Source organism: Rutidosis leptorrhynchoides, chromosome 6 (genome assembly GCF_046630445.1).
Source record: "Rutidosis leptorrhynchoides isolate AG116_Rl617_1_P2 chromosome 6, CSIRO_AGI_Rlap_v1, whole genome shotgun sequence".
NCBI classification, from domain to species: Eukaryota; Viridiplantae; Streptophyta; class Magnoliopsida; order Asterales; family Asteraceae; genus Rutidosis; species Rutidosis leptorrhynchoides.
In genome coordinates this window covers 147214191-147240003 of record NC_092338.1, presented here as the reverse complement: position 1 = coordinate 147240003, position 25813 = coordinate 147214191, and positions in this window count along the sequence as shown.

The window sequence follows — 25813 nt, the reverse complement described above, 5'->3', positions numbered from 1 at the left end:
GATATTCGATTCACCCCAGAGCGGGCAAAATGTACCACGACCTTAAAGAAAAGTATTGGTGGCCGAATCTTAAGAAGGACATTGCGACTTATGTTGATAAGTGTTTGACTTGCTCGAAGGTTAAAGCCGAGCATCAGAGACCTTCTGGGTTACTTCAGCAATCGGAAATCCCACAATGGAAGTGGGAAAGGATTACAATGGATTTCATTACTAAGCTGCCGAAGACGGTGGGCGGATACAATACTATTTGGGTTATTATTGACTGCCTTACTAAATCTGCACACTTCTTGGCTATGAAGGAAATGGATACGATGGAAAGACTTGCTCAATTATACATCAAGGAGGTTGTATCTCGTCATGGTGTACCTTTATCGATCATCTCAGATCGCGATCCCTGTTTTGCTTCTAGATTTTGGCGTTCTTTGCAAGAAGCCATGGGAACCCGTCTCGACATGAGTACTGCTTATCATCCACAGACCGACGGGCAAAGTGAACGAACGATTCAGACCTTGGAAGACATGTTGCGTGCATGTGTCATCGATTTCGAAAAGGCCTGGGAAAGGCATTTGCCACTCGCCGAATTTTCTTACAATAACAGTTATCACTCGAGTATTAATGCCACACCTTTTGAAGCGTTGTATGGCCGCAAGTGCCGATCCCCTATTTGTTGGGCTGACGTAGGCGAAAAGCAAATCGCCGGACCCGAGGTAGTCCACGAAACAACGGAAAAGATTGCTCAGATTCAAGCTAGACTTAAGACTGCCCGCGATCGTCAAAAGAGTTATGCCGATCTTAAACGTAAAGACTTTGAATTCAACATTGGTGATCGTGTAATGTTGAAGGTTGCACCTTGGAAGGGTGTGATTCGTTTTTGAAAGCGTGGAAAGTTGAACCCACGATACATTGGTCCTTTTGAAATCTTAGAACGTGTTGGACCCGACTCCTTTTGAAGCGTGGAAGGGTGTGATTCGTTTTTGAAAGCGTGGAAAGTTGAGTTTACTTGGGAGCGAGAGGATCAAATGATGCAGAAGTATCCTCACCTTTTCCCGACTCCTCCATCTACCTCAGCTTAAAATTTAGGGACGAAATTTTCTTTAACAGGTGGGTAATGTAACGACCCTGGAATTTCCAACGTTTACTTATTAATAATTATTATTAATACTTGTGATTTAACAAATGTATGTTATTACATTTACTTGTTACTTTGATTGATCATACTTGACTTTGAATGCCCGAAACGTCTTTGTGACATACGTACATTACCCGAATAATATTTTTGAGTATTATTTACATTCATGATTAAGTCTTATTAATCATTTTGATTAACTATGGTTATTAGTTAATTACTTGAGCTTTAATTGGATTTACTTGGGAATTACTTGAACTTGGGCCTTTATTAGTGATAATGGACTTAAGAAGCCCACCCTACTTCTTTAGTGGACTTATTAAGCCCATTACTTCATGTAAGTAGTCCATTTAAGTGTAACTAGTTTGATTAAGGTGTTTGGAATCTAGTTACACCATGATCCCCATGAAACCACCTCCATTAACCAACTTTTTAAGGCTTTACCATGCATGGACTAGTGAACAAATCCCTTCCCCTTTCCCCCATCCAAACCGTCGGCCTACTAGCATCATGGGTAGAGTTTTTTTTTTCATTTTCTCATTACTTACTCACTTCCATTTCTCTCATTCAAAAACACATACAAGATACTTGCAACTTTCTCTCTTTTCTCTCTAATTCTTGTAAGCAACTTGAGACTTTTTTTCTTCTCTTCTTCCTTGCTTAAAACCGTAGCCCATAGCTACACAATCATCATCATCTTTTGTTCTTTGATGTTGTTTAATTACTTGTATTTGTTAGTTGTAGTTGTTTACTTTGTTGTTTGTTACTTACTTACATCTTACAAGAATCAAACTCTTTAGTTTGATTCTCCATATTATCTTGTATTTACAAGAACACTCATGAACATAAACTTACTAGTTTATGTTCTACCTTTAAAGTTTTAAAGATTGTAAGTTCATGGTTGTAAAAATCATACTTGTGAATCATGTTTGTAAACTTAAAAGTTTACTTTCTTAAAGATCAAGACTTAGGCTTGAATCTTTAAAAGTATGAAACACATGAACTTATTACTTGTTTACTTAGTTTATTTCTTTATATTATGTACTTTAATTTCATGTTTGTTGGTTTAAATGGTCAAGTATTACAAGTTAGTCTTGATCTCATACTTTCTTGAACTAAAATTAACTTTAAAAGTTCAAGAACTTGTAAGTAAGTTTTCTTTAATTATAACTTGGTACACTTATATTAGATCTAGACTTTTAGGTCTAGGATCTTCAAGACCTAACTAAGAACTATGTTCTACAACTTAAGATCTTGATTTTATAAGTTTATTTTCAAGTTGTAACTTAATATTAGTTTTAAAGTTCATGTATGTGTTAGATCTAAGACCTTGATGTAACTTTGGTTCATCAAACTTCATACAACTCTTAAGTGAGTTGTGCTACATGTCTTAGACCTACACTTGTGTCATAATAGTCAAAACTTGGTTAATATTACTTTTATAGTTCATGTATGTGTTAAATCTAAGACTTTGACGTAACTTTGGTTCATCAAATTACATACAACACTTAATTGAGTTGTGCTACTTATCTTAGACTTACACTTGGGTTATGATGGTCAAAACTTGGTAAATATGATGTAAACACATCAACAAGTTGTACACTTGAAGCTATATGCATCAAGGATGAGAACCGTGATTAGCATCGAGTACCAAGAACTCCTGGAACCTACTGTTTTACTGTTTCTGTGTCTGACCCGTATGACCTAGGCTACTGTAAAGATGATTTTAAGATATCTCTATTCGAGTAGATAATTTTTCATTTAGGACTCGTCTTAATCTGAGTTACGGTTTAGGATTTATGGCCCTCCGATCGTCCCTATGTCCTTTTAACGTTGTGCTGAAAATTCTGACCTACTCGCACTTAGACCGTCGCCACGGTCAAACGAAGACGAGTTTGCTTCTGGGATATTTACCAAAACTAAAGGACTCATATACAGAGCCATGTCCACTGGTCTCACCTTATTTCAGTAGGTATAGAGGCCGTGGTGACTGACCGAACTCAGCCTTTGTTTTAAACTCTTTTCATGAACGAAACTTACTTTACACCTTTTGTTTGATGATGAATGATGATGACCTTTAAGACCTTATTTACATACATTTAAACCTATTGGGACGATTTACTGACTTAGTACTATTTGACTTAGGTTGAGGACTTTCCAGACCTACACACTTGCTTATTTCCCGAGTCATACTTTACCGCTACTTTATCATTGTGAGTTATAGCATTCCCTTTTTACTTTAACTTATTTTGGGAACTGAGAATACATGTGCATTTTACGTTTTACATACTAGGCACGAGTACTTAAACTTATATATGTGTGGGTTATACAACGGCATAAACATTCCCTTTAGCTCGGTAACGTTTAGTCATTGGTTTTTGAACCGGTGAACGCGAATCTTAGATATGGATCCATAGGGTTTGACATCCCCACTCGGGCTAGTAGCGCTAGCATTTAACGGGTGTTTAATACTTCGTATACATACGCATTTGCCAAGTGTACTTTCAGGGGGTATAAACGTTAAGTTAGTTACCAAGTGCCCACGGTTAACATATACTTTATCATACTGTTTTGAAACGCTCTTTGTAGCACTGAAATCTCGTGGCCTACCTTACATACTGTTATACTTAAACTATAGCTCACCAACCTTTGTGTTGACGTTTTTAAGCATGTTTTTCTCAGGTGATTAAGGTTGCTTCCGCTGTATACTAGTCTTGCTGTAGACACCCGCTGCTCTAGAGTTATCACCGCTTGAACTGTTTATCTTGCATCCATAACTTTAATACTTTTGAACTATGATTTGTAACGACCTAAGGGTCACGTACTATTATATTTGCTTCTGTTCATTGAAGCATACTTTTGATGTAAAACATTTGACGTTGGTTATGACGTCACCTTTTATCATGAATGCAAACGTATTTTGAAATAGCATATAGTGTTTGACCTTGTAATGATCCTGTTGTTGATGATTCGTACACGATGGTTTTGTACGGGGCATCACATCTCACCTCCCCCATACCTCACATATGTGGGATTGGGTATGTTGTTGTTGTTGTTGGTTGAATCTAATTATGTAATGACATATTTTACTAATAAAAGTAATACGTTAACATCCCCTCAATATTAGTATTAAAAATTGTTTGGTAGTTTTTCTTATGATTTTATATGAACAAATGTGTGTATGGAATATACTATAATAATAGGACATGTGTGTATGAACAAAAGTATGTAGTTTTTCTAATGATCGTAGTAGTATATAGGAGTATGGATGAAATATGAATTAAATTGTGTACAATTGGGTTTAGTGAATTTTTCAAATTAAATGGGTACATATGATAGTTTTAGCATTTAAATTGGGTATATATGATATTATGTTATTTACTTGGGTAAATATGTGATTTTAAAGGTTGATAAAAGTATATATGAATAATTCTGACATGTGAAAGTTACACTTGGCTTAATATTCAATATTTAAGAAGCTAATGACATGTAAGCTAATCAAAACTCTTATATATATATATATATATATATATATATATATATATATATATATATATATATATATATATATAGGGGTAGGATCAAGAGGGAAGTAACCAATCGGGGGGAAGCAATTTTTTTTTTTTTCGTTGACAGGTGCCAATTGATCCTGCCCCTATATATATATATATATATATATATATATATATATATATATATATATATATATATATATTTGGCTTCAAGATAATGGTTGACTCAGTATTATGTTCAGGATACCAAAAATCAAGTAGGATGAAGGGACCCGTCCTAATCCATCTGGACGAAATCCATACCGATTATAAACGATTCACAACAGTTGATTACATCGCGAGGTATTTGACCTCTATATGATACATTTTACAAACATTGCATTCGTTTTTAAAAGACAAACTTCCTTTACATTGAAAGTTGACAGGCATGCATGCTATCTCATAATATATCCAAACTATAAACGACTTAATAATATTCTTGATGAACTCAACGACTCGAATGCAACGTCTTTTGAAATATGTCATGAATGACTCCAAGTAATATCTCTAAAATGATCAAATGCACAGCGGAAGATTTCTTTAATACATGAGAATAAACATGATTTAAAGTGTCAACCAAAAGGTTGGTGAGTTCATTAGTTTAACATAAATAATCATTTCCATCATTTTAATAGACCACAAGAATTTCATTTCCAGTTCTCATAAATATACGTCCCATGCATAGAGACAAAAATCATTCATATGGTGAACACCTGGTAACCGACATTAACAAGATGCATATAAGAATATCCCCTATCATTCCGGGAAATCCTTCAGACATGATATAAACAACATCGAAGTACTAAAGCATCCGGTACTTTGGATGGGGTTCGTTAGGCCCAATAGATCTATCTTTAGGATTCGCGTCAATTAGTAGTCTGGTTCACTAATTCTTAGGTTACCAAGTAAAAAGGGGCATATTCGGCTTCGATCATTCACCCATGTAATATAGTTTCATTTACTTGTGTCTATTTCGTAAAACATTTATAAAAATTGCGCATGTATTCTCGGCCCAAAAATATAAAGGGTAAAAAGGCAAATGAAACTCACCTAATGTATTTTGTAGTAAAAATACATATGACTACATCAAACAATGCAGGGTTGGCCTCGGATTCACGAACCTATATTATTTGTATATGAATTAAAATGTATAATCATAATCGAACAAATTTCTTAAATTATATATTATATTTATTTAGTTGGTGTATATATTTAAAATGTTTAATATCTATATATTTAGTTATATTAATATATCTATATATATATATATGGTTAGTATTATATAAAAATATTATTAGTTTCTTATATATAAGTATTTATTTAAATATTGTTGTTTGATATGTATGTATATAAATTATTAATATAACTATGATATATGTAGTAAGTATATTTTAGGTACAAAATATTTATCTGCAACAAAAATGGTAGTTTTGATAATAATGATTTACTAATAATAATAACTTTCTTAATATCAATAAGACTAATAATAATAACGATATTTATTAAAATCGATACTTATGTTAATAATAATAATAGTAAAACTAAAAATTACGAAAATGATATTAATACCAATATTAGTGAAAAATAATAATAATTTGTATGGTTTTTATAATAACAATAATAATTATCCTAATCATAATCATAATAATAATAGTAGTACTAAAATGATAATTTACTAATGATAAACTTAATAATAATACACTTGTTAATAATAACAATAATAAGTTTAAAATGATACTAATACTAAAAATAACGTTATTAATACTTAATGGTGTTACTTAATAACAAAATGATAATAATATTAGTCATAATACTTATTTTTTTATTTTTTACATAATAATAATGATAATAATAATAATAGTTATAATCCTACAATATTCTTAATTATAATTATAATTATAATCATAATAATAATAATGTTAACTAATACTTTTAGATGACCAAATCTATAATAATAATTACATTAATAATGTTAATAATAATAATAATAATCATAATAATTAATAATAATAATAATAATAATAATAATAATAATAATAATATAATTAAGAAATAAAGTGTATACCCTTGTAAAAGCTTCCCTAAAAAGAATTGTCCATGACGAGGTTCGAACCCGAGACCCTTCGCTCACCGTTAACACTCTAAACCATCTAAGCTACCTTGTTTTTCTGGTATTATAAACAACCTTTATATTTTTAACCCGTCTTATTTTCTTCATCATCTTCCTCGTGATATAATCGACCAGAGATTAATCAACCAACACAACCATTTAAAATTTGATTTTTAGACTTCTTATTGAAACAGAAACAGCTGGTATCGATTGGTTGGATTAATCAGTAAAAGAAAATAAAATAAAAACAGAAGAACAGGTCGCTATTTTTTTTAAAAAAAAATTCAAACATCAAACTTGAATTTAAGAGCGTTTTAGACTTTGATTCCTACATGAAATAGATCCTAAATCATTCACAGAAGCTATTGGATTCGTCAATTTTACTTGAAACATCACAACGAATCCAAATTTCTCGATGAACACTAGGTTTGACTTTTTGAAAAATAACTTTGACTCTAAAATTAGAAACTGATAGGACAAATTGGACTTTGAAACTTTCCAGATAGTTTGAATGAAGGATTTCTAACAATACTACATTTATAGATTTTAAAATAGAATTCGAATTCGAGGTTTTGGTAAAAATGTGACACGAACAGAGGTTTTAGCTATTTTCTATCTTTTTCTGTTTTTTTTTTATTTTTCGAATTGCAGTAAGAAATAATTAAAATTGATAAAGGCAATGAAGTTTAGAATGATTTTCTTTCAATAAACAAGAAGTACCCGTTTGTTTTATAGCTGTGAAAGGTTGACAGAATCACAATCAGATAAATAGAAAGAAAGAAAAAAAATCAAAGTAGATGTTGAATTTTTAACAGATTCGTACATTTGGCACAGATGATGGATGATAAAACAATTGTTTTATAGCTATGAGGATGTCGACATAATTTTATCAAACAGACAGGTAATCCCAATTGATATCTATGTATATAGACTTTATTTGATTTTTATAATTTTAATTATTATTAATAATGAATAAATATAAATATATATATAATATTACTTTTAATATTAATAATAATTATAATATATACTATTATTAATTAACAAAGATAATGATAATTATTAATAATATTATTAATAATGATATTGTTAATAATAATAACATTAATATTAATAATAATATAAGTTGTATTATAATAACAATTATAACAATTTTCAATAATTTTAGTAATAATAATAATATTAATAACATTAACAATAATACTAGTAGTTATAGTAATGATAATAATACTTAATGATATTAATAAAGATAATAATAATGTTAGTAACTAATTTAAATGTATCAAATTTTATATCTATATATTATATTAAAATAATAATATTCATAATACTGATATTAATATTAATATTTATTTTAATAATAATGAAAGTAATAATAACAATATTTATATATTAACTATACTTTAGCTTGTAACTACATATATTAATATTACAATTTATTAATTATATCATAACAGATACCCGTAATCATAATCACAGTGTACTTAATAATTCAATCATTTGATATTATCTTTTAATTCCGTCGATAAACATATTTTGAAACAATTTGAAAAGTGTTATATACTTAATACTTTGTTAAAGTTTTCAATTAATATGACTATATTTTAATACTTTGTTAACGTTTTCAATTAATATGACTATATATTATCTATACATATCGATGTACACATAATTGTTCGTGAATCGTCGAGCATAGTCAAAAGGGTAATTGATTACATGAATAAAATTCCAAAACTTTCGAGACTCAACAATATAGACTTTGCTTATCGTGTCAGAATCATAATAAGATTTAAGTTTAAATTTGGTCAGAAATTCCCGGGTTGTCACAGTACCTACCCGTTAAAGAAATTTCGTCCCGAAATTTGAGTGAGGTGGTCATGGCTAACAATAAAAAATGTTTTCATGATGAATATGAGTTGATAAATAGAGTTTTATCATCATTGAGTAATATGGATAAAATAATTTGATTATTTTAAGAGTACGAGTGAAGCTATTCACAAAAGAATGAAATGAGAAACAAAGATTTGTTTTTAACTTTTGACGTAGTCAGGTTTGAATTCTGAAATTCAAGGGATTTAAAGAAAATCTATGAGATCTATAAGATCTGATTCTTCGGTAAATGAGGAAATTAAGATCTCTATAATTAAATACGGTCATCTGTCTCGATTGTTACGTCCAAATTTTTTTTTATAAATTAAACTCTTCTGTTCCATTATTCTCACCATTCCTATTCTTTCTATCTTAGTTCATACATCCAAAAGATTGTGAAAATGCTTAATCCAGTTCTAATCCTTGATATTTTCCTAATTATCATTTCTGTCATCCTTCTTTTCACTCTTCCACCAGAAAAATATGTTTACTTCCACTATTACCTTGGGTGATACTATTCTTAATTATACCGTGTCTTTATATTGCTATTCGTATTAATATCCAAGATTTGTAACCTCCGTGTTCTTATTGGACTTTATATTTTCTCTTATATTTTGGAGCTCTTTGCCTTTTTATTCTCTTCTCGACCTCTAGTAATGCGAGTAATGGTCCAGAATTCGTAAGTATGGAGTTTCGAATGAACTTAATGTTCTAAACGAGAAAGAACGTAATAGCACGATTTGATTTGTCAAATTACCAGAATCACTGAGAATAGAACTATCAAGAATATATTTTCTTGATATGTTCAGAAGTTAATCAGAATGAAAAAGTTATGTAACATGACACATGATGACGTTATAATCTGTGAATCATTATGTTCTATTTAGAAACTCAGCATGACTTACTGTAATATAATCACGTTGATCAAGTGTCATTATATTATACTAACTCATGCATTAGTTTCCAACATTACTTCAATAACATTCATATTTTAAGCTCGAAAGTTTACAGAATATAGAAACTAATAGTTTCTATATGATGTAACGCTGATAGCACGAAGAGATTAATTAATATCAGACGAGAATATTTATGAAGATATCTTTAGAAATATTGAGGATATTAACAAAGAAAGATACGATGATATCTTAGAATTTCTAATATCGATGGATGATGAAGAAATTCATTCACAATGATTTAGAGCAATTAAGGAGTAAGGTATTTGCTAAAGATTTCATCAGAAACAGAATCATCAGGATTCTTTAAATACAGGGTTTGGTCCTTGTATTTGTCCTTGGTTTCCTTCGTGGTTTGCTTAATCTATTTTTCAGTATCAAAATTTTTGAGCTTTTTCAGAATTTCAGAATGGAAGATCATAATTCTAAGGGATAAATGTTATATGTATATATAACTTTTGATGTAGAAATGCTGCGAGATTCAAAACACTGATTGTTAATTTCCCGATACTTGGTATGACAATTCTAGTTACAAGATGACGATGAGTTCATGATAAGACTTCAATAGATAAATACAGTGATTTGTCGAAGAGATTTAAGCCAAGGAGCAACGAGGTTGCTGGTACGTCTGCTGGTAATATGATGGAATATAAAAGGTTCCCCGGTAACAATAAAAGAGCACACATATATATCAAGGTTATAATAAGGTTGTTTCGAACGAAAAGTCGAAGTTGACTTGTTGAAGCTGTGACAAAACTGGCTATCTCGAACAGGAATTGCAAAGTTATTTTCGGTAATAATAACGCTAAAGGAATTAACACAGCTTTGTGTTAAACGTTTACTCAGTTTCAGAGAGTTTTTCAGGTGCATAACAATATTCATCAATCTTTTCTTTCGTAGATGAAGTGCGGTTGGTTCATCATCTCGATTGAGGTGTTTTCAAGAATCATGAAAGGTTTGAACGCAGATTGTAATCGTCAAGATACAAATGAGGTTTAAGATGAAATCAAGTGGCAAACTTGAAGAGATGTTTAGTTTCATATGTTATAATCAATATTTTAATTCATTTTAATTGTCCAATGTTATTTGTCCACAGTCGATAGTCCACAGTTAACAGTCCAATAATTCATATATAGTTTAATTTATAATATTCGAATTAATTAATACGTATCGTGACCCGTGTACATGTCTCAGACTCGATCACAATTCAAAGTATATATATTATTGTAGAATCAACCTCAACCATGTATAGCGAACTCTAGCATTACAGCATATAGAGTGTCTATGGTGATTCCAAATAATATATATAGATGCGTCAATATGATATGTCAAAACCTTGTATACGTGTCCCGATATTTAAAGTGCATAAAATAAATAACAGAAATTAAATGACGATAAATTAAATTGCGAGAATATAATTTACGATAAATAAATTGCGATAATTAAAATGTACAATAAGGAATTAACAGTTAGCTAGGAATAGTTAGCTAGGATTTTGTTAGCGTGGATTCTTAACAAATTTTCTCATAGTTAATTTGTTTGTTTCTAACAAATTTTATTTGTGTCCAATGTTTTCTTCATTATGCCACTTGTTGGATTCTGATAGATCAAAATCTAAATATGAAATTGAATGAAAAGGGTTATTCTGCGGTGAACGGATACGTATATCGGTGGTTGTAAATAGGATAGTAAATGACTGTTGAATTAGATTTGAAAGAATGTATAATGTACTTATTAATGTGAAATCTATATATTCCCCGGGTATTACCTACCCGTTAAAATATTTTCACCATTAACAGTTTGTACGAAAGAATTTATAATTACAGTTTTTATGAAAAAATATATATACATATATATTTTCTTCAGATGTAATCATGGATTTAATGAGTCAATATGATATTAAACTCATTTGATTTACCATTAGAACAAGAATATATAATCTCTAAAACATTAGAGATTACATAATTGCCATGTCGAACGAAGATAATTGATGTAGAACGATACGTAGTATGATGATTATAATCGAGGTACAGAATGAGATGTTGAGGCATATGTTATTGATGGTACGGGTGCTGTTACTGATGGTACTGTTGGTGCCGGTGATGTTGCTGAAGCTGGTACATTTTGTACCATATTTTCCAAGGCTACAACTCGGGCGCGAAGCTCGTTGACTTCTTCCATTACTCCAGGATGATTGTCGGTCGGAACGAGCGGATGAATAAGGTTTAGAATTTGATGTATTATATAATCATGACTAGATACTCGAGAAATGAGGGTGAAAATGATATGTCGGACTGGTTCACCGGTAAGTGCTTCAAGTTCTTTGCCAAGAGGTGAAATTGGTTGATGGAAAGGATCACCTACTTTTTGTCTCTAATGATTAAGTAGGCTACGAACCCATCAGATGAATTGGTTGATTCATTCTGGTGACACTGCTTTCGGAGCTTTGGTGAAACTCCATATCGAAATAGCTGTCGGAATTCGAGGAATTCAAACTGGTTGAGGGATTCATCTCGTACGATCAGATGAAGGATTTTTCGATAAGAAATAGATTAACGGATGTAGATTAGTACCCTACAATACATAATTTACATATGCATATATAATACTAAAATCCCATAAGTTACGGAGAAATCTACGGAAGCTGTCAGGCAAAGGTAACAATAACAGATACGCTAAGATATGAATTTATCTATACACTGTCGATGCAATAGAGGCAGTAAGATATGTCTAGACTAAGAATGATAAGCAGGTAATTTCCTAAGGATGATAAGCAGATGATTTCCGACTAGTAATGATAAGCAAAACTTTTGACATGCAGACACGGTCGAAGTCCAGACTCACTAATGCATCTAAACAACTATCAATTAGACACACTAATGCAAGACCTGGTTCGCTAAGACCACCGCTCTGATACCAACTGAAGGGACCCGTCCTAATCCATCTGGACGAAATCCATACCGATTATAAATGATTCACAACAGTTGATTACATCGCGATGTATTTGACCTCTATATGATACATTTTACAAACGTTGCATTCGTTTTTAAAAGACAAACTTCCTTTACATTGAAAGTTGACAGGCATGCATGCTATCTCATAATATATCCAAACTATAAACGACTTAATAATATTCTTGATGAACTCAATGACTCGAATGCACGTCTTTTGAAATATGTCATGAATGACTCCAAGTAATATCTCTAAAATGGGCAAATGCACAGCGGAAGATTTCTTTAATACCTGAGAATAAACATGCTTTAAAGTGTCAACCAAAAGCATGGTGAGTTCATTAGTTTAACATAAATAATCATTTCCATCATTTTAATAGACCACAAGAATTTCATTTCCAGTTCTCATAAATATACGTCCCATGCATAAAGACAAAAATCATTCATATGGTGAACACCTGGTAACCGACATTAACAAGATGCATATAAGAATATCCCCTATCATTCCGGGAAATCCTTCGGACATGATATAAACAACATCGAAGTACTAAAGCATCCGGTACTTTGGATGGGGTTTGTTAGGCCCAATAGATCTATCTTTAGGATTCACGTCAATTAGTAGACTGGTTTACTAATTCTTAGGTTACCAAGTAAGAAGGGGCATATTCGGCTTCGATCATTCACCCATATAATGTAGTTTCATTTACTTGTGTCTATTTCGTAAAACATTTATAAAAATTGCGCATGTATTCTCAGCCCAAAAATATAAGGGTAAAAAGGCAAATGAAACTCACCTAATGTATTTTGTAGTAAAAATACATATGACTATATCAAACAATGCAGGGTTGGCCTCGGATTCACGAACCTATATTATTTGTATATGAATTAAAATGTATAATCATAATCGAACAAATTTCTTAAATTAAATATTATACTTATTTAGTTGGTGTATATATTTAAAATGTTTAATATCTATATATTTAGTTATATTAATATATCTATATATATATATGGTTAGTATTATATAAAAATATCATTAGTTTGTTACATATAAGTATTTATTTAAATATTGTTATTATGTTTGATATGTAGGTATATAAATTATTAATATAACTATGATATATGTAGTAAGTATATTTTAGGTACAAAATATTTATCTGCAACAAAAATGGTAGTTTTGATAATAATGATTTACTAATAATAATAACTTTCTTAATATCAATAATACTAATAATAATAACGATATTTATTAAAATCGATACTTATGTTAATAATAATAATAATAATAATAGTAAAACTAAAAATTACAAAAATGATATTAATACCAATATTAGTGAAAAATAATAATAATTTGTATGGTTTTTATAATAACAATAATAATTATCCTAATCATAATCATAATAATAATAGTAGTACTAAAATGATAATTTACTAATGATAAACTTAATAATAATACACTTGTTAATAATAACAATAATAAGTTTAAAATGATACTAATACTAAAAATAACATTATTAATACTTAATGGTGTTACTTAATAACAAAATGATAATAATATTAGTCATAGTACTTATTTTTTTATTTTTTACATAATAATAATGATAATAATAATAATAGTTATAATACTACAATATTCTTAATTATAATTATAATCATAATAATAATAATGTTAACTAATACTTTTAGATGACAAAATCTATAATAATAATTACATTAATAATGTTAATAATAATAATAACAATAATAATCATAATAATTAATAATAATAATAATAATAATAATAATAATAATAATAATAATAATAATAATAATAATAATAATAATAATAATAATAATAATAATAATAATAATAATAATAATAATAATAATAATAATAATAATAGAATTAAGAAATAAAGTGTATACCCTTGTAAAAGCTTCCCTAAAAAGAATTGTCCATGACGAGGTTCGAACCCGATGTGACAACCCGAAAATTTCCAACCAAATTTAAACTTTAATCTTTATATGTTTCCGACACGATAAGCAATATTTGTTAAGTTAAATTTCAAGAATTTTAAACTATGTTCATACATTCATTCAACCTCGACCAAGTTCCAACGATTCACGAACCATTAAACGAATATGATTATATATGTATATGTGTATATATATTATAACTTGAAACGTAAACAAAATATTAGATTAAATACTTTATATGATTGTATCTATTTCAAAATATGTATCAATGGAATTAGAAGATAAGATCAAATGATTGAATTATCAGATATATTAAATTATGATTACAAGTCTCTGTTGAAAGGCCCACGTTGATTTGAGAAATCTTTCCATTTTAACAATATTCGGAAAATGGTAAAGTGATTTATAAATAAGAACAAATTGTCAATCATTGAGAACTAGACAAAGGATAGTGGAAGACTGAATCTCATAAAGACTCGATTGATCTATTTAGTTTCAAACGTATAAAAACGTTTTCAGTTTAAAAAGAACTTTATTATTAAAACGTATATAACTTTTATAAATATCTAGAACCACTTTTGACCACTCATTACTTAACTAGTATGATAAAGATAACGATGTTTATATTTTATTTTATTAAATATATATAACGAATTAAATTAATATTATATATATTTATAAGCGTATTATACGTACATAGTTTTATACTTTTACTATACTTAAACTTTACCTTTACTTTATTTTTACTTTACTTTAACTTTAATAATTCACTTTAATAATTCATACTTTAATAATTCACTTTAATAATTCATACTTTAATAATTCACTTTAATAATTCATAGTTTAATAATTCACTTTAATAATTTATACTTTAATAATTCACTTTAATAATTCAAAAATCTATTATAAATAGAATTCAATAGGTTTTATTATTTCATAGAAACTTGAAAATATTTTTCTCTAAACTCTCTCAATCGATTTACATATATATATATTTACTCCGTATTATTTCAAGATATAATTAGTATACATAAAATATTATGACGAAGTGCTGTCCGAGTGGTTTCGAAATTGTTTTTCGAGTATGATAGGATTAAGGAAATTATGGGTTATAGCTATTTAGGTGATTGAGTATGGTTCATGGGTATGCTCGTGAGGTCAATATAGTGTTTATCATTTCCGTTGCGTCTACGTACCTTTCCTGCAATATTGAATCTCAATATTGATACGTGAGTACTCATAATTTAACTTTTACATACTAATAGTGTATCTCTGACTAGTGCTCGAGTATTTAGGATTATGCATACTTGTACTTTTGATATTGCCCTTAGACAGGTTAGGTTGAATTTTGAATTAGTTACACTTGCGGTTGAGATAAGGCATAAGATATGCATATCCTTGGAAAGCTATTGAAAAATTAAGAACTTTTCCTTTAGATATCGAATGGTTTCGATGAACGGATTAGAAGTTATAATCAATTGAATTTTCGATATTTTTATTAAAAATGATTATTATTATCATCGTTTTTATCGTCGTTCTAGTTTTATCTTATTATTATGATTATTATTATCTTTATCAATAAAAGGGATTTATCATTAAAAATTGTTATTTTTATTATTATTACTATCGTTATTATCGTTAAAGTTATAATTAGTATTATTATTATTATCCAATTATTATTATTATTATTATTATTATTATTATTATTGTTATTATTATCATTATTAATATATATATATCATTATTTAAAAATGGTTATTGTTATTGTTATTATTATTATTACTATATTATCATTAAGATAGATATTAGTATTATCGTTAATAATGTTATAATAACTATCATTATTAATATTAGTGTAATTAAAACAAATATTTGTAACACCTAATTATTTTTATTACTATTATTATCATTATTATGATCACGATATAAAAGACGATTAAAAGCTATTAAACGAAACGATTAGGAAATAATGAATAAGTGTATCATGATGAAATTAAAATATTATAAGATATTGATTTAGATAAAGTTATCGTTCTTATTATTTTTATCATTACTATTATTATTAAAAGTATCGTTAGTAATAAAACTATTATTTTAACAAAAATTATCATTTTAATAGAAATGTCATTGTTACTATAAAATATTATTATTATTATTATTTTAAATAGAATTATTATTTTAAAGATAATATTAAAAATTATTGTAAATATTAAAGTTATCATAATTAGAATTATCGTTTTATCATAATGTCATCTTAGTAATTATAAATATTGATATTTTTATAATAATAATTATTATTACAAAATAATACAACTTTTACTTACTATCATTATAGATATTATTTTATCAAATAAATATGTGATACAAACATATTTTACTACGTGTAATAACTTACTTTAATAATACCTATCATATTATCTTTATGATATTAAATGAACTCTATAAATTTTATTACTTAATATATATAAAAGTATATTTTATTATATAAATTTTATATAAAATTTTATTTATTAATAAATAAATTATATTATTTACTCTAATAAATCTTTTAAAAATATTTAAAAATATAAAACGACGATATTTAAACTATATATTAATCATGTATAGATTTTTGGAAATTATTTTGAGTCAAATTTACTTTTGTTGACTTTTGCATATTAGTCTCGAGCATTAGGATTGTGGTACACTATGACTTGACCTAATTTGTTAGACAAATATTGACCAACACATAAATATATATAATTAATTTAGGTTCATGAATCTGAGGCCAATCTTGCACTTATTCAATGACGTTATATGTATTTTTACTAAGAAAAACAGTATGGTGAGTTTCATTTGCCTTTTTACCCTTTATATTTTTGGGACTGAGAATACAGGCGCTTTTATAAATGTTTGACGAAATAAACACAAGTAATTGAAACTACATTCTATGGCTGAATTATCGAAATCGAATATGCCCCTTTTTATTAAAGTCTGGTAATCTAAGAATTAGGGAACAGACACCCTAATTGACGCGAATCCTAAAGATAGATCTATTGGGCCTAACAAACCCCATCTAAAGTACCGGATGCTTTAGTACTTCGAAATTTATATCATGTCCGAAGGAGGATCCCGGAATGATAGGGGATATTCTTATATGTATCTAGTTAATGTCGGTTACCAGGTGTTCACCATATGAATGATTATTTTTGTCTCTATGCATGGGACGTATATTTATGAGAACTGGAAATGAAATTCTTGTGGTCTATTAAAATGATGGAAATAAATTATTATGATAAACTAATGAACTCACCAACCTTTTGGTTGACACTTTAAAGCCTGTTTATTCTCAGGTGTTAAAGAAATCTTCCGATGTGCATTTGCTCATTTTAAAGATATTACTTGGAGTCTTTCATAGCATATTTCGAAGAACGTTGTATTCGAGTCATTGAGTTCATCAAAGATTATTATTAAATCAATTTATAGTTGGATAGTGGATATTATAAAATGGTATACATGCCTGTCAATTTTCGATGTAAAGAAAGTTTGTCTTTTAAAAACGAATACAATGTTTGTAAAATGTATCATATAGAGGTCAAATACCTCGCAATGTAATCAACTATTGTGAATCGTTTATAATGTATATGAACGGGTCCTTTCAGTTGGTATCAGAGCGGTGGTCTTAGCGAACCAGGTCTGCATTAGTGTGTCTAACTGATAAGTCGATAGGATGCATTAGTGAGTCTGGACTTCGACCATGTCTGCATGTCAAAAGTTTTGCTTATCATTTTGTGTCGAAAAATAACTACTTATCATTCTTAGAAAATTACCTGCTTATCATTTTTAGTCTAAGACACGTCTTGCTGCATTGATTGCATGAATAGTGTATAGACAAAAATTCATATCTTAGCATATCTGCTAAATCATATCTTATCGTATCTGTTACTTTAAACTTTGCCTGACATGTCCCGCAAAGTCCTCCGTAATCTACGAAATCTTTTGATCTATATATATATATATATATATATATATATATATATATATATATATATATATATATATATATATTCTATGTAATTAGAATACCATCCGTTAGCCAAAATCATTTCATATCGGAAAAAAAATCCTTTATCCAATCGTACGAAATGGAATTCGTCATCAGTTCAAGTCACTCAGATTCTGAAATGGAATCCCATTCATGCTCCGAAAGCAGTGTGACCGGAATAGATCAACCAATCAGTCATCACCTATTCTGGATGAATTGGGGATGGGTTCATAGCCTCCTCAATCATTGGAGACAAGAAGAAGGTGATCCCTTCCATCCACCACATTGCCCTCTTGACGAAGAACATGATGCACTTACCGGCGAACTTGTCCGAAACACCATTTTCTCGCTCATTTCCAGAATATCTCATCACGATTATATATTACATCAAATTTAAGATTTTATTTATCCGCTCGTCCGAACCAACAATCGCCCCGGTGTAATAGAAGAAGTCAACGAGCTTCGCGCTCGGGTAGTGGCTTTGGAGAATATGGTGCAGAGATTACAAACACCAGCAGCAGCATCAGCAGCATAACCAGTACCACCATCATCAACGCCAACAGTACCATTACCACCTCCAACCACAACCGCATCGTAAACCTCAACTTCACAATATGTCCCACGAGCATCAACGTCATATGCACCATAGATACCAAGGAGTACCAACAACAATAACCGACGATGTATTAATTCATAACTTCATTGGAGAAACATTCCGCGGCGATTATGTAATCTCTAAAGTCTTAGAGATTATCTAATCTAGCCCTAACCATAAATCAGTTAAGCGAACCAAAATGATAGAAGGAAGAGTAGAAACCCTGACAAAAACGGTGTGTGATTAACAAGCTAAACTTGCTTTACCAACAGCATCAACAGTACCGTCAGCGTTACCAGCATCGTCAGTACAGTCAACATCCGAATCAACAACACAGATAACATCACAAACTCCGTCAGTTCAAGAATCACTGTGGACATCATTACGAATCAATAACGTGTATATTGTATCAACGAGTTATGAAGAATTAACTCATTCCCTCTGAAGAAATTATATGTATATTATATATATATATATATATATATATATATATATATATATATATATATATATATATATATATATATATATATATATATATATATATTGAAATAAATCTTTCCGTGCTAAGCTATTGTGTGTGAATCTTAACTACTCGGTTAATTCATATTACAAATATGCAATAATGTACGTCCTTCGGCCGCAACTTAACCAGCGTTAACTACAATCTCTGTCGCAATTCAACAAATTCCAATTCATAATAAATCAAGTATATATTTGATTTTACACTTTCATCATCGATGTACCCGAAACTTTTCAGATAACATCATTCGTACTTTGCGAAATTCACAAGAATTCCACGAACCGAACATCATACATCAACAAATAACGAAGTATTGATTCATAATTTCAATGTCATTAAAGAAATACTGCGTAAAAGTTATGTACTTTTTAAAGCTTTTAGGGATTATTCAATTCTAGTTTCAACCGTAAATCAAATGAGTTTAATTTAACATTAACTCATTAAATCTATGTTACATCTGAAAAAAATATACATACATATATATATATATATATATATATATATATATATATATATATATATATATTTTCTTAAAGACTGTAATAAAATTCTTTTGTACAAAATATTAATTGTGAAATTTTTTTTAACAGGTAGGTAATACCCGAGATATATATAAATTCACAATTAATATGTTACATTCTTCGAATCTGATTCAGCAAATCATCCATTATACTCCCTACTTTCACAACAATATACATTCTTTTATAGAAATCAAAACAACCATACTCATTCAAAATTTAATTACATATTATGATTTTGAAATCTCAAAATTCAACTTGAGATATGACCAAAATCATCACTCTTAGATCCTTACATCTTTCACAAGCTATATTTTGACTTCAAAACTGTGTTAGAACATCAAATGTATGTTAACGATTACAATCTGTGTTCAAACCCTTTGAAAATTTCTGAAGACACTTCGAATGATGAGCAATCAAGATGATGATCCAACCACATGTTACCCACAGTTATGTACCCGAAAAACTCTTGAAACCAAAGTAAAAGTTTAAACAACGTATCCGCGTCAGATTCTTTGGCATTTATTAGCAAAAATAACTTTGCGACTCCTATTCAAAGTAGCCAGTTTTGTCACAGATCCAGCAAGTCAACTTCGACTTTTCAGTCAGACTAACCTTATTATAACCTTGAGATATACACCATCGTTACCAGGGAACCTTTTACATTCCACCACATTATTAGCAGATGTACCAACAACTTCATTACCCTTTGACTTTAGCCTCTCCAAAAAGTCATTATAATTATTCATTGAAACCCCATCATTTACTCATTCGCATCTTGTAATGAGAATTGCCATACGAATCATTGGGAATTGGCAATTAGTATTTTGAAATCTCGCAGCATGTCTACGCCAACAGTTATATGTGTATATATAACGTCTATCTTCTGGACTTAATTTGAATGTGAAATTTCTGAAAAGCACTCCGAACTACGAATTGGTTCTCCGGAAGAAAAAAAATATGCTGATGAAGCAACAAAAACTATAAACGACTTTAAACGGTAAAAGCTGGATGATAATGATGAAGTGTGCTGGCAAAGCGCAGAAAAAGAGAAGTTTTGGAACTGGAAAACGGATTGAGCAAAGTAGGAAGGAGGCTGTAGACAAATTACAAAGACTGAACCTGACTTCAAAGGATCCAAATGATTCAGTACCTGCTGAAGTCATTAACGAATACCTTGCTCCTGACTCTAAACCCCTGCGGACAATATTCTTCATCATCCTTTGATATTAGAAATTCTAAAATATCATCATATCTTTCATTATAAATATCCTCCATATTTTTGAAGATATTTTCTTAATTTTTCTTATTTGAAATCATTTACCTCTTCGCGCTATCTGTATTACATCATAAAAGAAACTATTTTAGTTTCTAAATTCTGAAACATTCAAGTTTAAAATACGAATATTTTGAAGTAGTGTTGGGAACTGAAGCATGAATTAGTATAATATAATGACACTTGATCAATGTGATTATATTACAGTAAGTCATGCTGAGTTTCTAAATGGAACGTGATGATTCACAGATCATAACATCATCATGTGCCATGTTATGCGACTCTTGTATTCTATTTAACCTCTAAAATATCAAGAAAATATTTCTTGATGATTCGGCCTTTTCCAAGGTATTCTAGTAATTTGACAAGTCAAGATCGTGCCATCACAATTTTCTTCCTAGAACATTAACAATGTTCATTCTGAAATTCATATCTGTGAATTCTGGACCATTACAAGCGGTGCTTAATCGCAAGAAGAAGAAACAAAAGGACAAAACTCTGAAATAGAAATTGGGGTATAAATTGCAGCAAATAAAAGAGAGCATTAACTGGATAATGATTATAGAAGACAGAAGTAGAGACTTTGAAATATAAAGGAACATATAAACCCAACGACAAACCAGAAATTATAAACCATATATATCGATGCATATAGCAATATAAAGACACGAGAGAACTAGAAACACTATAAACCCAAAAGTATAGTAGAAGTAAATAGATTCTCCCGGCGGTAGATGAAAAAGAAGAATGACCGATATGAAAGTTAGAAGTATATCGAGAATCAGAACTGGATGGAGCATATTTAAGAATACTTTAAAATATGAGTTGAGGGGAAAGAATAGAAGGTGATGAAACATGACTAGGAACTTAGAAATCAACAGATTTAACTCACACAATGGTGGAATAAGTGAATCAAACCCTCTAGTGAATAGGTTAAGTTTTTTTTTTTTTGATTAATTTAGTCAAACCACAACTAAATCAAGTGTGATTAGATCAACACCTAGAGCTATTATTCACCACCTGGGTGATTTGGACTGAGAGAGAATTGGAGGAGCTCACTAGATCTGAGTGTGTGTAACAAATGAGATGCTTAACCTAAAATGAAGAACATAAGACTTTATATACCCCTGCTGTTGACTCACCTATACGATTCATTCATCACATGTATGAGTTAGCTTCATCAGCCGTACGGGTGATCACTCACTCGTGTCTTCTCATTTAGGTTGTAATTGTGACTTAGCTCAGCATCAACCGTGCGTATGAGCCTTTCAGCCGTACTAGTGAGGCTTCACTCGTACGTCTGACTAAGTCTAACATAGTCAAACATCTAAATCTCATTCCTGCAGTTCCTGTAACCACATACAAACACGGATAGGATAATAACGAGCAATCATGGTGGCCTGTAAATTGTTGTACCTGCAATGGACGTGGGTAGATGTCTAGAGACTTGCATAAAATGCATCAACAGAAGGTGTGAGTTGTAAGGAAACGAAGGAGGTGAATTTATAAGAAAATCTCCAACAGAACAATTAAAATGGTCGATCGCATTTAAAGCGGATCTTAATTCCCTTGATTACCGGAGAGTCAAATATTATTAAGAAGATTTTCTTCAAATCCCTTGAAATCTGAGAATCAATCATATCTACGTCAAATGATAAGATGAATCTACACTTACTCATTTCACTCTTCTATGTTAGCTTCATTCGTACTCTTCATATAAATGGATTGTTTATCCAAATTATTCGCTGATGATAAAATTCTAATTTTTAGCCCGTATGCATCATGAAAACATACATATTATCATTCACGACCTTTCCACTCAAATTTCGGGACGAAATTTCTTTAACGGGTAGGTACTGTGACAACCCGAAAATTTCCAACCAAATTTAAACTTTAATCTTTATATGTTTCCGACACGATAAGCAATATTTGTTAAGTTAAATTTCAAGAATTTTAAACTATGTTCATACATTCATTCAACCTCGACCAAGTTCCAACGATTCACGAACCATTAAATGAATATGATTATATATGTATATGTGTATATATATTATAACTTGAAACGTAAACAAAATATTAGATTAAATACTTTATATGATTGTATCTATTTCAAAATGTTTATCAATGGAATTAGAAGATAAGATCAAATGATTGAATTATCAGATATATTGAATTATGATTACAAGTCTCTGTTGAAAGGCCCACGTTGATTTGAGAAATCTTTCCATTTTAACAATATTCGGAAAATGGTAAAGTGATTTATAAATAAGAACAAATTGTCAATCATTAAGAACTAGACAAAGGATAGTGGAAGATTGAATCTCATAAAGACTCGATTGATCTATTTAGTTTCAAACGTACAAAAACGTTTTCAGTTTAAAAAGAACTTTATTATTAAAACGTATATAACTTTTTTAAATATCTAGAACCACTTTTGACAACTCATTACTTAACTAGTATGAAAAAGATAATGATATTTATATTTTTTTTATTAAATATATATAACGAATTAAATTAATATTATATATATTTATACGCGTATTATACGTAAATAGTTTTATACTTTTACTATACTTAAACTCTACCTTTACTTTATTTTTACTTTACTTTAACTTTAATAATTTACTTTAATAATTCATACTTTAATAATTCACTTTAATAATTCATACTTTAATAATTCACTTTAATAATTCATACTTTAATAATTCACTTTAATAATTCATACTTTAATAATTCACTTTAATAATTCAAAAATCTATTATAAATATAATTCAATAGGTTTCATTATTTCATAGAAACTTGAAAATATTTTTCTCTAAACTCTCTCAATCGATTTACATATATATATTTACTCCGTATTATTTCAAGATATTATTAGTATACATAAAATATTACGACGGAGTGCTGTCCGAGTGGTTTCGAAATTGTTTTTCGAGTAGGATAGGATTAAGGAAATTATGGGTTATAGCTATGGAGGTGATTGAGTATGGTTCATGGGTATGCTCGTGAGGTCAATATAGTGTTTATCATTTCCGTTGCATCTACGTACCTTTCCTGCAATATTGAATCTCAATATTGATACGTGAGTACTCATAATTTAACTTTTACATACTAATAGTGTATCCCTGACTAGTGCTCGAGTATTTAGGATTATGCATACTTTTACTTTTGATATTGCCCTTAGACAGGTTAGGTTGAATCTTGAATTAGTTACACTTGCGGTTGAGATAAGGTATAAGATATGCATGTCCTTGGAAAGCTAGCGAAAAATTAAGAACTTTTCCTTTAGATATCGAATGGTTTCGAAGAACGGATTAGAAGTTATAATCAATTGAATTTTCGATATTTTTATTAAAAATGATTATTATTATCGTCGTTTTTATCGTCGTTCTAGTTTTATCTTATTATTATGATTATTATTATCTTTATCAATAAAAGGGATTTATCATTAAAAATTGTTATGTATTTTATTATTACTATCGTTATTATCGTTAAAGTTATAATTAGTATTATTATTATTATCCAATTATTATTATTATTTTTATTATTATTAGTATTATTGTTATTATTATCATTATTAATATATATATCATTATTTAAAAATGGTTATTGTTATTGTTATTATTATTATTACTATATTATCATTAAGATAATTATTTGTATTATTGTTAATAATGTTATAGTAACTATCATTATTAATATTAGTGTAATTAAAACAAATATTTGTAACACCTAATTATTTTGATTACTATTATTATCATTATTATGAACATGATATAAAAGACGATTAAAAGCTATTAAACGAAACGATTAGGAAATAATGAGTAAGAGTATCATGATGAAATTAAAATATTATAAGATATTTATTTAGATAAAATTATCGTTTTTATTATTTTTATCATTACTATTATTATTAAAAGTATCATTAGTATTAAAACTATTATTTTAACAAAAATTATCATTTTAATAGAAATGTCATTGTTACTATAAAATATCATTATTATTATTATTATTTTAAATAGAATTATTATTTTAAAGATAATATTAAAAATTATCGTAAATATTAAAGTTATCATAATTAGAATTATCGTTTTATTATAATGTCATCTTAGTAATTATAAATATTGATATTTTTATAATAATAATTATTATTACAAAATAATACAACTTTTACTTACTATCATTATAGATATTATTTAATAAAATAAATATGTGATACAAACATATTTTATTACGTGTAATAACTTACTTTAATAATACCTAACATATTATCTTTATGATATTAAATGAACCCTATAAATTTTATTACTTAATATATATAAAAGTATATTTTATTATATAAATTTAATATAAAATTTTAT